Source organism: Eschrichtius robustus, chromosome 14 (assembly GCF_028021215.1).
Source record: "Eschrichtius robustus isolate mEscRob2 chromosome 14, mEscRob2.pri, whole genome shotgun sequence".
Classification (NCBI taxonomy): Eukaryota; Metazoa; Chordata; class Mammalia; order Artiodactyla; family Eschrichtiidae; genus Eschrichtius; species Eschrichtius robustus.
Window position 1 is genome coordinate 59712760 of NC_090837.1, and position 13627 is coordinate 59726386.

Below are 13627 nucleotides of genomic sequence, written 5' to 3' on the forward strand. Positions count from 1 at the left end.
GAATGTGTGCTGGGTGTGTGGACGCTGTAGGCCACAGACAAGAATGATCCAGGCAGTGATGAAACACGATAAAGTCTCCCGTTCGTTCACAGATCCCTGCTCCTCCACCTCCTCCTGTGCTTCCTCATGTGGTGAGGTCATGCATGGTGTACCATCCCCCTCCTCTGGGACTATCTCACTGGGCACCTGAAGCCAGAGATGTCTTATCCAGTGGAAGGTGACCATGTCACTCCCTGCTCATAGACCCCCTGCTCTTTAGAACAAAACCCACAGCCCTCCCTGTGGGACTGTGCTTGGACTAATGAGGGCAACCAGAGGCAGCCATGGCACAGCCAGCCAGTCTAGGCCCAAGGCTCACAGAACAGGAGATGGTCTCATGAGAACAGTGTTCTGTCATCAGGCCTGACTGCTTTCCAGCCCTGAACTGGGGGATGTTTAAGTTTGGAGACACAGAGCACAGTGCACCAGTGGAGGTGGTCTGGAAGCAAGGGGTGCTCATTCAACACCCCACTCCCCAGCCTCACTCCCAACACTCCAGCTTCCTCCTGCACGGATGCCTGCTCTCCAATTCCTGTGGTCAAATCCACATGTTGGGGCCCCGCCCCATGGGGAAAGGGGGGAGCAGAACCCAAATCTTACATGATAGGAAACTCAGCTGCACAGGAAAGTGACCACACCACACAGGTTGGTTCATGGGACCTTGTTATCCTACTACAGACCTGTCAGTCATAATTTTTTTTATCTTTCAATGAGAATTTTATTTATTAATAAAAATTATATGTATTGAAGGTGTGCAACATGATGTTTTGATATAAATATACATTGGGAAATGATTTAGTGAAAACAATTAACATATCCACCACAAAAAGTTATCATTTTGTGTGTGTAGCAAGAACACTTAAGATCTACTCTCTCAGCAAATTTCAAGTATACAGTGTAGTTAGGTAATAATTTTTTTAATAAAGCAAACAACCCAGGGCAAAGAGGTATCCAGGATCAAGTTTATAAAGAGCCCTTCAATTAATGAAATGATGTATCTGTGGCAATTCCTTTCTAAAGACACCTGAAATCCTTACTTCTTTAATACTAGTTAAGCTCAGGGTAAACTATAGAATAATTTTATGACATTTCCCATAATTAACACTGGTCACAGGGACCAAAAGTTCCCCTTGGACCTTAAGAAAATGTTTGGTAATGTTAGTGCCAGAATGTAATACACAATGTCTGCATTTCTGCCCTGCAATGCAGCAATTGTTGCCGTTAGGAGTCATCGTGATAACTCTCTTAGGTCATTTTTCCATTTAGTTTTTCTCATTATCTCCAAGTACTGCATGACTACATGCTTCTCAAACTGGAAAATGCATAGCCCCAATTTTGTGAAGGGAGGATGCAAAACAAAGTGTTTGTGATACATCTTTCTGGAGCATCAAGTTTATTGACAAGAATTGGAAGAACAAAGTAGCTGACAAGAACTATCCCCCTCCTCCACCAACATGGAAGACAGAATGAGGGAAAGTGCCCCAGGAGATGCAGTTCATTCTCTTAAGTTCACCTAGGTGGGGACTGAGGGGGCAGACCTGCAGTCAGGGTGGCCTCTACTCTGGTCCTTCAGGCGACTCCAAACCATCCTCTGAGCTGGCCATGTTTTGGATATGATGCTTCTGAAGGCCTTGGATGTGCTGGATAACCTCCTGATTTGAATCCCATGCAGAGAACACTCCCATCATCCACTGGACCAAGTCCCAGGGAGCACGGCCTGACCTTCTTGCTTTAGCCATCCATTCGGTATTACATTGGGCTCACTTTATTTTGACACTTCTTGCTGGGCAGCCTGCAACATAGGTGTTTTAAAATAAAGTTCCAGAATCTCCCAGCCACCCCCTGCTGTTTCTGGCTGTGGCCAGAGGGAGCAGCTGGGGACACTCTATCAGGCTCCCCAGCATGGGAGGAATTCCCAGAGTTGGACACACCCTGAGAGCAGTTGGTTCCTTCTTGAGTTCCAGTTCTGCTACTGGTACTGCCGCTGGAGGGGGATGCCCCAAGCCCACACTGGGGGGACTGGGATGGGGGTGGCAGTCATCACCTCCAGGCTAGGTGGGGAATTGGTAGGCTCTCTGGCCTTCTGCCCTGACTCCTGGTCCTCCTGAAGCCACTCATTTTCTCCCTGTTACAGCTATGTGGGGTTAAGAGGCTCACTCTTCACAGACACTTCAGGACTTGGGGAGGCTCAACCCTGTGGCTACTGAGGTTAGTGGAAGGGGAGGGCCTCATAGTGATGGTGCAGACCCAACCTTGTGTTCCTTGGAGCTCATGCTGTCATGCCTCCTGCCTGTTCCTGAGTGGTGAACCTGGTTCCACCCCAATCCCAGGGGCTCTTGTCACAAGACAGCTCATTGTACAGCCTGAGTGGTTCCTCCTGGCCCATGTTCACCCATGGATGCCTCATTAGGTCACTTAAAGTGCCTCTGTTTCTGGGGTTGAGGGTCATCATTGTTTTCAAGGGATTTTCTATCTCTAAGGAGAGATAAAAGGGGATATAATGTTGCCCTTTCAAGGTTTGCTGCCCAGCTCCCAAAAGTTCTCTCCTCCAAAGGACAGGGACTCAGTCACCATAAAGTAGAGAACCACCCCCAGACTCCTCTCATCCACCAAGGGAGTTGCATAGTTCTGGCCCAGGAAGAGTTCTGGGGCAGCATGAATGGGGCTGCCACAGAAGATATCAAGCTTGTCACACTTGTTACACTCATTGCTGAGGCCAAAGTCTGTAATTTTCATGTTCATCTTGGCATCAAAGGGGAGGTTCCCTGGCTTCAGGTCCTGGTGCATGATGCCCATCTGGTGGCAGTGCTGCAGAGCAGAGACCAGCTGCTAGAATGTGCCTCAGGCCTCTGCCTCTGTCATGTGGCCATGGTCCTGTACCTAGCTAGACATGTTCCCCCCACTGAGGTACTCCATGTCCAGGAACAACGTTTCCTCAGTGTCAGTCACCTCCAACAGCTGTACAGTATAGGGGTGATTCAGACCCTTCATAATGTGGACTTCCCAGAAAAGTCTCAGGAAGCTGGAGGAGCTCTGCTGACTTTTCTTAATGACCTTGATGGCTACCTCTGTCCCAGTCAGAATGTGCCAGGCCAGCTTCACCTTGGAAATGTTACCTTCACCAATGGTGTGGAGGATCTCATAGTCGTCAATATGAGCCTCCTCATCAGCAGAGATGTCCTTGGGGCCCTGCATCATGGTGGCCTGCTAACTACACCAACTGACAGCACTAACTAGCAATGCTAACTATGCTAAGTGTACTAACTATACTAACAGTGCTAATATTAACAATCTATATTAACAATGCAAACTATACTAACTATGCTAATAAACAATATTAACTATACCAACTATGCTAACTATACCAACAATACTAACTATACTAACTGTACTAATACTAGCAATATTAAGGGAAAAATAAGATAAAATGAGAAAAAGAACAAAGAAATAAAAGAAAGCAGAAAGAAAAAAGTGGGGAAAAAATTGAGAAGAAAAAATTTTTTAAAAAAGAAAAAAATGATAAAAAGACAAAAATAAAGAAAAATGAGAAAACAGAACAAAGAAAAATAAGTAAAAGGAAAAGCAAAAGAAAATGAGAAAAATAAAAAAGAGTAGAGAAAAAAGAAAACAAGATGACAAAAACAAGGAGAAAACACAAGCTCACTGTGGGTCCAAGGACATCAGGTCACAAAAAGCATCTTCCTGGACTCTAAGGACATAAAACCTAGGCCCAACCAGGGACTTAATGGCACTTTATGAGGTCAGAGAAAGAAATGGACCAATCATGGCTGGGGATAAACCACAGTGTTTTGTTTTGTTTTTTTCTTTCTTTCATTTTTTAATCTCAAGACCCCTTTATGCTTAGAAAAAAATGATCACAAAGAGATTTTTCTTTATGTATGTTATTACAGATTGGTATTCACTTTGTTAGAATTTAAATCTGTAGGATGCTTCAGTGACCTTTTCATTTCTAGTTTGAAAATCTGTAGGAATTTTAAAGACCTCATAATATCTACACTTGAAATATTCAATTCCTTTTCCTTAAACTCTGGTCTCAAAAAGATGTTACAACTTAACTGATATCAGGACACTGTAGAAAAATTTTCTGTTGCATAAGACATGATAACGTATATTATTAACATCCAGGAAGCTGAGAGGAAGATTTGCCAGGAAGACCATTAGCAGATTTCTCATCAGGAACCTTGGAGGTCAGATGGCTTGTGTTGATGTATTCAAAGTGTTGAAGGAAAGAAGCTGTCAACCAAGAATCTTATATCTAGCAAAACTGTCCTTCAAAAACGAGGGAGAAATTAAGACATTCCCAGATAAAAAAGATAAAAACATTTGATGCAAATATTTGCTACCTATAAGAGACTCACATCAGATCCAAAGACAAAAAAAAGTTGAATATAGATAGAAAAAGATAGTCCATGCAAATAGTAACCAAAAGAAAGCAGGGGTGGCTGTACTAATATCAGACAAAATAGACTTTAAATGCGAAAAGTTTACAAGAGACAAAGAAGGACATTATATGTTAATAAGGGGTTCAATAGAGCAAGAAGGTAAAGTCATAAACATTTACATACCTTAAGACAAGCAAATGTGGACAGAACTGAAGGGAAAAATAGTTCTACATAATAGTTGGAGACTTCAATATTCAGCTCTCAATGATGGATAAACAACCAGACAATAGAAGTGAGGAGGTAGAAGACACAATGCTGGACAACACAATAAACCAGTGAGATCTAACAGACACACACAGAACCCTTCCCAACAACAGAACACATGTTCTTCTCAAGTGCATGTGGGACCTTCTCCAGGAAAGACCATGTGTTGTTAGGTCACAATTTGTCTCAGTAGATTTTAAAAGCTAGATATCATACAAAGTATCTTCTCCAACTACAATGGTATAGTAGATATCAGAAACAGTGGGACTTTTCTGGCAGTCCAGTGGTTAAGACTTCACCTTCTGGACTTCCCTGGTGGTACAGTGGTTAAGAATCTGTCTGCCAATGAAGTGGGCATGGGTTCAAGCCCTGGTCCGGGAAGATCCCACATGCTGTGGAGCAACTAAGCCTGTGCACCACAACTACTGAAGCCCACGTGCCTAGAGCCCATGCTCTGCAACAAGAGAAGCCACTGCAATGAGAAGCCCATGCACCACAATGAAGAGTAGCCTCCACTCACCACAACTAGGGAAAACCCTCTTGCAGCAATGAAGACACAATACAGCCAAAAAGTAAATAAATAAAAATAAAATAAATTTTAAAAAATTAATTCAAAAAAAAAGACTTCACCTTCCAATGCAGAGGGTGTGGGTTCAATCCCTGGTCAGGGAGCTAAGATCCCAAGTGCCTCAGGGCCAAAAAACCAAAACAAAACAGAAGCAATATTGTAACAAATTCAATAAAGACTTTTAAAAAATGGTCAGCATCAAAAAAATCTTTAAAAAAATGAATTTGTTATTTCAAAAAAAAAAGAAAAAAAGAAACCAGCAACAGGAGGAAAAGTGGAAAATTCACAAATTTGTGAAAATTAAACCACTTTAAAGAACCACTGTGTCAAAGAAATCACGAGGGAAATTAGAAAATACTTAGAGATGAAGGAAAATGAAGCACAACACACCAAACATGGGAAACAGCAAAGCAGTGCTAAGGAGAAATTCATAGCTATAAACACATTTTTAAAACTCTCAAATCAACAATCTAACTTCATGAAACTTAGGGAACTAGCAAAAGAAGAATGAACTAAACCTAATACTAGCGAAGGAAGCAAATAATAAAGACTAGAGCAGAGACAAAATAGAGAGTAGAAAACCAATAGAGAAAATCAACAAAACCCAAAATTGGCTCTTTGGAAAAATTAACAATGTTGACAAATCATTAGCTGGAATGACTAAAGAAAAGGGAAGACAAATTATTAAAATTAGAAATGAACATGGGGGCATTATTACTGACTGTACAGAGATAAAAAGGATTATGAAAAATTGTACTGTAACAAATTGGGTAACCTAGATAAAATGGACAAATCCCTAAAAGTATAAAACTTCCCAAGGCTGAATCACAAAGAAATCGAAAATCTGAATAAACTCATAACAAGTAAGATGATTGGATCAGTAATCAAAAACCTCTTTACAAAAAGAGCTCTGGAACAAATTGATAGCTGGCAAATTGATTCACAGGTGAATCATATGACATTTAAAGAAGAATTAACACTAATCTTTCTCAAAGTCATGCAAAAAACTTCTGGAGAAAGAACACTTCCTAACTTATTCTGTGAGGCTGGCATTGCCTTGATACCCCCCAAATATCTCTGGCTCATCTTCTAGACAGTCACCAGAAGATTTTACTAAAATATCCAGGCAGAGATGTTCTTTGCCCAGTGACTTGAATCTGGTTCCTCTAAGATCTTTCTACTTCCCTTCAGTCCCATCCCCTGATTCCTGGAGAAGGGAGAAGGGCTGGAGGTTGACACAATCACTAATGGCCAGTGATTTAGTCAGTCATGCCCGTTGTACTGAAGCCTCCATAGAACCCCAGAATGATAAGGTTCAGAGAGCTTCCAGGTTGATGAACTTGTGGAGATTTAGAGAACTCAGAGGGCATGGAAGCTCTGTGCCCTCTCCCCACAACCTGCCCCTGGTGCCTCTTCCATCTGGCTGCTCCTGAGTTAGAACCTTTTATAATGAGACATCATTGCACTGAGAATATAACTGCAGGCACTGATTAGGTCAAAGGCTCCACACTGCCTTTCCATGCATTGGTGAACGTAATATAGTGAAAAATAAATAAATAAATAAATAAATAAATAAATAAATAAATAAATAAATAAATAAATAAATAAATAAAGACAGACTGGGGAGTAAGCAAGAATGACAAGATTTTAATACTTTTTTTCTCCAGCCCCATTATTTCTTTCTTCCTTTTTTCTCTTTTTTTTTTCATTTTTTCTTTTCTTTTCTTTCTTTCTTTCTTTCTTTCTTTCTTTCTTTTTTTTTTTTTTTTTGCCTTAATTCCTTCTCTGTTTCTTTGTTCCCTGCTAGTCTCTGCAACTAATTTTTTTTTTTCTGATTCAACAACCTAAGAAGATTCCTGTGTTGCCAGAAGAACAAATTGGAGTTTCTAAGGGTGGTACATTTATCTAGCCTGGGACATTACAAGGAACAGATAGTGCCAGAATTTCAGCAGATCTTGTATGTTATGATCAGGGTTGGTAACAGGGAAAAGGAAATAGATCATGAACAAGAAAATTCAGGTCTTGCTGCATTTTATTTCATGTATAGGAAATTATGTCTACAGTTTAGTTAAGGTACATAATCGTATGATTTTTAGCCTAGCATCTCTCATGTTCCTCCTCTTTCTTTCTTCCTAGTTCACTGACATTTTTCTCATCCTCCAAACCCCTAATTTACTAGGTTGGGAACTCCATGAGAGGGAGAACCATATCAATCCCTTTTACCGTGGTATCCCCAAAGCTAAGCATGAATCATAGGGAGACATTTCATTGTGTATTTGCCTGAAAATATAATTTTATTTATTAATAAATGAATGTTTAGCCTTTTGTTACTACAACATATTTTTTAGAGGTTGTTTTATTTCACCCTGATAACAGGAGTCAGACCCCCAAAAAACTTGCCCTCAGGCAGATCCAGGGTATGAATACAGTGGAATCTTCTGCATCTATAGCCATTTATCTTTCCACTAACTACACCTACCCCCGTGTTAGCAAGATCAGTAGCAGGCTGCAGAGATTGTTCCTCACTCAATTGGCTGCTTCCAATAGTGAGTGATAAAAGTAGTTTAACAAAGCTCCCTGGGATACAAGCAGATCAAACTGATAGATCCATACTCTATTGGTTTGGTTTTGTTTTATTAACATGCAAATGAATGAAAAGCAAAGGGAGTTCTTCCAAGCCTAATTTTGTTTGTTGAGGAGGGAGGAATGAAGACATGATCAGAAGCCCCATTGAAGCCCAACTTCAAATGCTCCAATAGATCTGTAGTCTTTTGGAAATCAGATAGGTTGATAGAGCATCAGGATCTGGGACAACTGAATACAGCAAGTGATGAGTGAATGATTAGTGATGACTAGGCAAGATTTCAAGCATCCTGGGAAGTGCAAAGTAGCAAATGCTCTAAAGAGAAAGCTTTCGTCTTGTAAACCCGAGTGCAAGATTCATCAATGCATGGAAAGGCAGTGTGGAGCCTTTGACCTAATCAGTGCCTGCAGTTATATTCTCAGTGCAATGATGTCTCCTGATTGGCTGGCACATGTATTTTATGCTTCTCTTTTAATCTTTCAAGCTCTCTCTAGGTCTCCATTCCCACCCCCTTACTTCCTATCTCTCTCATTAGTGGCCCAAACTGACAGCTGCACATGAGCCACGGTGTTACCCTAGCCCCCATGTTACACTCCATGCCCTCTTCCCCTATTTCTCCTAAAAATAATCCCTCATTTTAGATTATCCACAGTTTCCTAAATTACTACACTCCATACTTCTAAGAATCACAAATATAATTTGAATGATATATAGCTAAGTGTTTTAATTTATACTGCTCTTCCTCTATGGCATTTTTTCAAGAAAATGTGTTTACAGGGTATGTACCTGCAGGTCGGGGGTTCTGTTTTTTAATTCTTCCAGGCGAATTAACATGTTATTAGATCACTAGGATGTACTTAATATAAAGTGACAGATTCATGTCTTATCAAGCATTATATATGTATAAACTATACATCAGTTTGTTCCCTCGCTCTATAAAAATATCTGTTCCTTACCCTTTTACAAATACCATTTGTCATTTTCAAGCTGCTTCTGGAAATGAAAAAGGCTTTGCTCTAAACATGAACAAACAAATGCCATCAATAAAAAGACACTGTAAATTACACACAGAGCCCCCCATCCATATCTAAATCCTTTTGTACCTGTTTGATACATTGACAAACCTTCTGTTTTTTATTCTACCATCTCGTTCATATTTTAGCAGCAAACTTTACACATTGGTATAAATGCATTTTTCATGATAAATTTACTGAATTATTTTATATTACTCCATTTGCTTTTCCAAATTTGCATTCAGATGGGTGAGATTTAAGAAGAATTTTTTATATGAGCCACTTTGAGTTGCCTTAATGTAATGGTGCTTCATGAATCACTGGGTGAGTTTGAGCTGAGGTGTAGCAGGCTATTTGTCTCCTATTGCCATGCCAATGACACCTTACCAGGACATGACATAATGGGTGCTGTCTGGTTTAATAAAAGATGAGTTCCCCTCCAGTACTTGAGGAGAGAGATTTCAATCAGCTCACAGTCTGGGACTCTATCTACTCTCAGGTTGAAATCATACTGTCAACAGCATCTCAGCTTGCCATGAAGGGTGCTAGTAAAAGCATGTTTGTTTGGACCAGCTCCAGACTGAGAAAACCTACAGCAAAAGCTAAACTAACAAGCAAGGACAAAGACATTTTCCAAATAGTGATGACTCCTGATTACATTTCTAAATTATTCAGCCCCAATTTGGATGTGGCACATGTAGACTTTCATCTAAAATCAGTGAAACTCCTAGGAGAATTGTGTCTAGAGAGAAGGCTGTCTGATGTGATAAACAGCAAAATCTCCATCAGCCCAATGCAACTCAGAATTCTCTAAAGAGAAGAGTGTGAAGAAAAGAGAAACTCGGTACGAAAAGGATTATCTGTTCTTGGCTGAGGATCTTGCTGACTGCAAGAATTATGCATAACTCAGACCCAGCAACCAGGGCTATCCTATCATTGTCACATCTCCCCAAAGTTACAACCCCATCTAGTTTTCTCACACTAGGTGAGAGCCCCAACATACGAAAGAAAGAATCACTCCTCTTTGTGTCTGACACAGCTGGGCTCAGAACTCTGTCATCACAGAGAAAATGGATCATTGGCCCCCACAGTAACACATCAAACCTTCTGGACATGTCAGGAGACCAAAGCAGTCATTCCCAGTCATCTGGCTTCTTAGTAAAGCAGAGCAGGAAGACATCTTTGCAGTTAATGGGCCACAATTCCCTTGTCTCTCCAACACATTGTGCTATTGGGTCTGAAAACTCATTTCAAGGAAGAGAAGACTTTTCAAAGAGGACCCTTTCTCTGTATCCTCTTATCTAACTTCCTCCAGGGAAAGGGAGAACCATAGATATGGAGTTCCAATTCTGAGGAGAATATTGTTTAAAAAACAAACAAAAAAATTCTTTTGAATCCTCCCCCTTAAGACTGGCCATTAATAAATGGTAAGAGTAACTAACTATGGAGTATGGCTTTACCTTGAGACCTTTGTTTTCAGCTTCCCTCTCCCCTTCATTTATCACTTCCCCTGATGGAATTGCTTAGAGCCTGTGTATTCTCCCCTGCTTTTCTTTATCAAAGCTGCTCTTATTACTTTTTTCCAGGGAATTTATTATTGTCTCTCTGTGAACACAGCACCATTCTAATTGTTATAGGATATGAAAAATATGTATTAATGAAAATATTTGGCCTCAAAATTAATAGTTAATCTTAAGAAATAATGGTTAATGAATGTGCCTGGCACTCTGCTAAGTGCTTTACAAGTGTCTCTTTTAAACCTATGGCATAGTTGTCCCTACTGCTATTCCTGGGAAGCTTATAATGATAAAGAAAACTTGTTCAATATAACACAACTAGAAAGTAGCTGAGCAGGACTCAGACCTAGGCAATAAGGCCCTAACCCTGCACTTTTTTACAACTAAGTTATTACCAACTCCCTAAAGACAAAATACACAAACGAATCAGAGATGCATAATAGAGCAAACAAAACAACATGAGATGCTAAAATTTAGATATTCAAATGTCAGTATCTAAGTGTGTGGCCAAGAAAGGAAAAACCCACTTAGACATAACCTTATCCTTCACTAGAATGAAAACCATGAGGCACAAGCATTTGTCTTTATTGTTGTATTCTTAGTCCCTAATCCATAGTCTGTCACACAATAATAATAACTATTTTCTGAATGAATATTTTAAAATGTCCTAGACATAGAAAACAAACTTATGGTTACCAAAGGGGAAAGGGGGTGAGGGATAAAATTGAAATTTGGGATTAACAGATACACATTACTATATGTAAAATAGGTAAACAACAAGGACCTACTGTATAGCACAGGGAACTATATTCAATATCTTATATATATATAACTGAATCACTTTGCTGTATACCTGAAACATTGTAACTTGACTCTACTTCCATAAAAAAATAAAATTAAAAAAATGATTTGTACTTGTAAAGCAACAAGAGGCTTTTCATTAACTCTTATGCCAATAATGGCAGAGTAAGAAATAGTTTATCACAGTGGGTAATAGTCATCTGAGAATTTTGTTTTTCCAAAGAAATGTGTCCCAGTCATGTAATGAGGGTTGAAAAATCCCAGCGATATTAGCTCTCCCTGTTGCTGGTTTATGGAAATGTTAGTACTGTACTTAAGAAAAGATAATAGTTCTAAGTAGAATTATCTATCATAATAATAACGTACTTATATTAATTCTTGAGATAAAATAAAAAAAAAACTTTTAAGAGAATTTTTTATTTATTCCAGCTAGTATATGAAATATTTTAAAAGAACCTTGATGTATTAAGTAAGCTGAATAAAGATTGAGCGGGTGCTTCAAAAATCATAGGGTTGTTTAAGCAATGGTATAATTTAGTTCAATTGACTTAATGAATCTTCATATTATTGATAAAATCTTCATGCTAGCCTTACCTCTAAGAGCCTTAGGCATCACTTTTGTAAGGTACCCAGCTTAAAATGATCACATGGTAATACAACAATAAATTAGCCCCTTTCTCTTCAGAATCACCATGGTGGCTGGGACCTTGGACACATATCTGAAAATTGGAGGGTCTTCAAGGCCTTCACTGCCGCTCAGTACAGCGGGGCTCAGGTCCGTGTGCTCTCCGCACCACCCCACTTCTATTTTGGCCAAACCAACTGCACCCCCGAATTTCTCGGTAAATTTCCTGCTGGCAAGTTTCCAGCCTTTGAGGGTGACGATAGATTCTGTGTGTTTGAGAGCAATGCCATTGCCTACTATGTGAGCAACGAGGAGTTGTGGAGAAGTACTCCTGAAGCAGCAGCCCAGGTGGCGCAGTGGGTGAGCTTTGCTGATAGCGATGTAGTTCCCGCAGCCAGTACCTGGGTGTTCCCCACCTTGGGCATCATGCACCACAACAAGCAGGTCACAGAGAATGCAAAGGAGGTGGTGAGGCAAATTATGGGGTTGCTGGATGCTCACTTGAAGACAAGGACTTTTCTGGTGGGCGAATGTGTGACACTGGCTGACATCACAGTTGTCTGCACCCTGTTGTGGCTTTATAAACAGCTTCTGGAGCCTTCTTTCTGCCAGCCTTTCCCTAATACAAACTGCTGGCTCCTCACCTGCATTAACCAGCCCCAGTTCTGGGCTGTCTTGGGGGAGGTGAAACTGAAAAAATAGCCCAGTTTGATGCTAAAAAGTTTGCAGAGAGCCAGCCTAAAAAGGACACCCCACGGAAAGAGACAGCTTCTCGAGAAGAGAAGCAGAAGCCCCAGGCTGAGCAGAAAGAGGAGAAGAAGACAGCTGCCCCTGCTACTGAGGAGGAGCTGGATGAATGTGAGCAGGCACTGGCTGCTGAGCAGAAGGCCAAGGATCCCTTTGCTCACCTGCCCAAGAGTACCTGTGTGTTGGATGAATTTAAGCGCAAGTACTCCAACGAGGACACACTCTCCGTGGTGCTGCCGTACTTTTGGGAGCACTTTGATAAAAATGGCTGGTCCCTGTGGTACTCCGACTACTGCTTCCCTGAAGAGCTCACCCAGACATTCATAAGTTGCAACCTCATCGATGGAATGTTCCAGCGATTGGACAAACTGAAGAAGAATGCCTTTGCCAGTGTCACTCTCTTTGGAACCAACAGTAGCAGCTCCATTTCTGGAGTCTGGGTCTTCCGAGGCCAGGAGCTTGCTTTTCCCCTGAGTCCAGATTAGCAGGTGGATTATGAGTCATACACATGGCGGAAACTGGATCCCAGCAGCGAGGATACCCAGCCGCTGGTTCAAGAATACTTTTCCTGGAATGGGGTCTTCCAGCATGCGGGCAAAGCCTTCAATCAGGGCAAGATCTTCAAGTGAACATCTCTTGCCATTGCCAAGCTGCCTGCACCTGTTCTTCAGGGAGAATGGGGGTCATTAAAGGAAACTGAACATCGAACCCTTTCCTGCCCTGCCTGTGGGTGATGGCTTCTTCAAAGGGGAGTAGATATCTTGAAGCAGGGTGTTGTCTATAACTGCAGGACCTCCCTGTGCAGGAGAGAAGTCTTCAGAAGAGCAGAAAGAGAGGTCTCTCCTCAGTTTTGATTTTTTTTTAATTGCCTTGCCTCTCCTGTGAGGACCATCTTCTAGGCTAGCTGGGAAAGATTGGATGTAGTTAGGAGGTGGTGACACAGGGCTTTGTAACTACCTAATTCCAGACCTTCCTGCATGAAGGGGGAGAATACCTGCTGATGGGGTGAGAGCACAGCATGCAGAGTGACATAACACTACTTCCTGCAGCTGCCCTGTGAGGTGGG

At 41.0% G+C, this 13627-nt stretch overlaps 1 pseudogene; it reads left to right on the top strand.

The window, feature by feature from the left end:
• Positions 1–11881: 11881 nt before the first annotated feature.
• On the top strand, positions 11882–13190 carry LOC137776597 (elongation factor 1-gamma-like; annotated as a pseudogene).
• Positions 13191–13627: the final 437 nt, after the last annotated feature.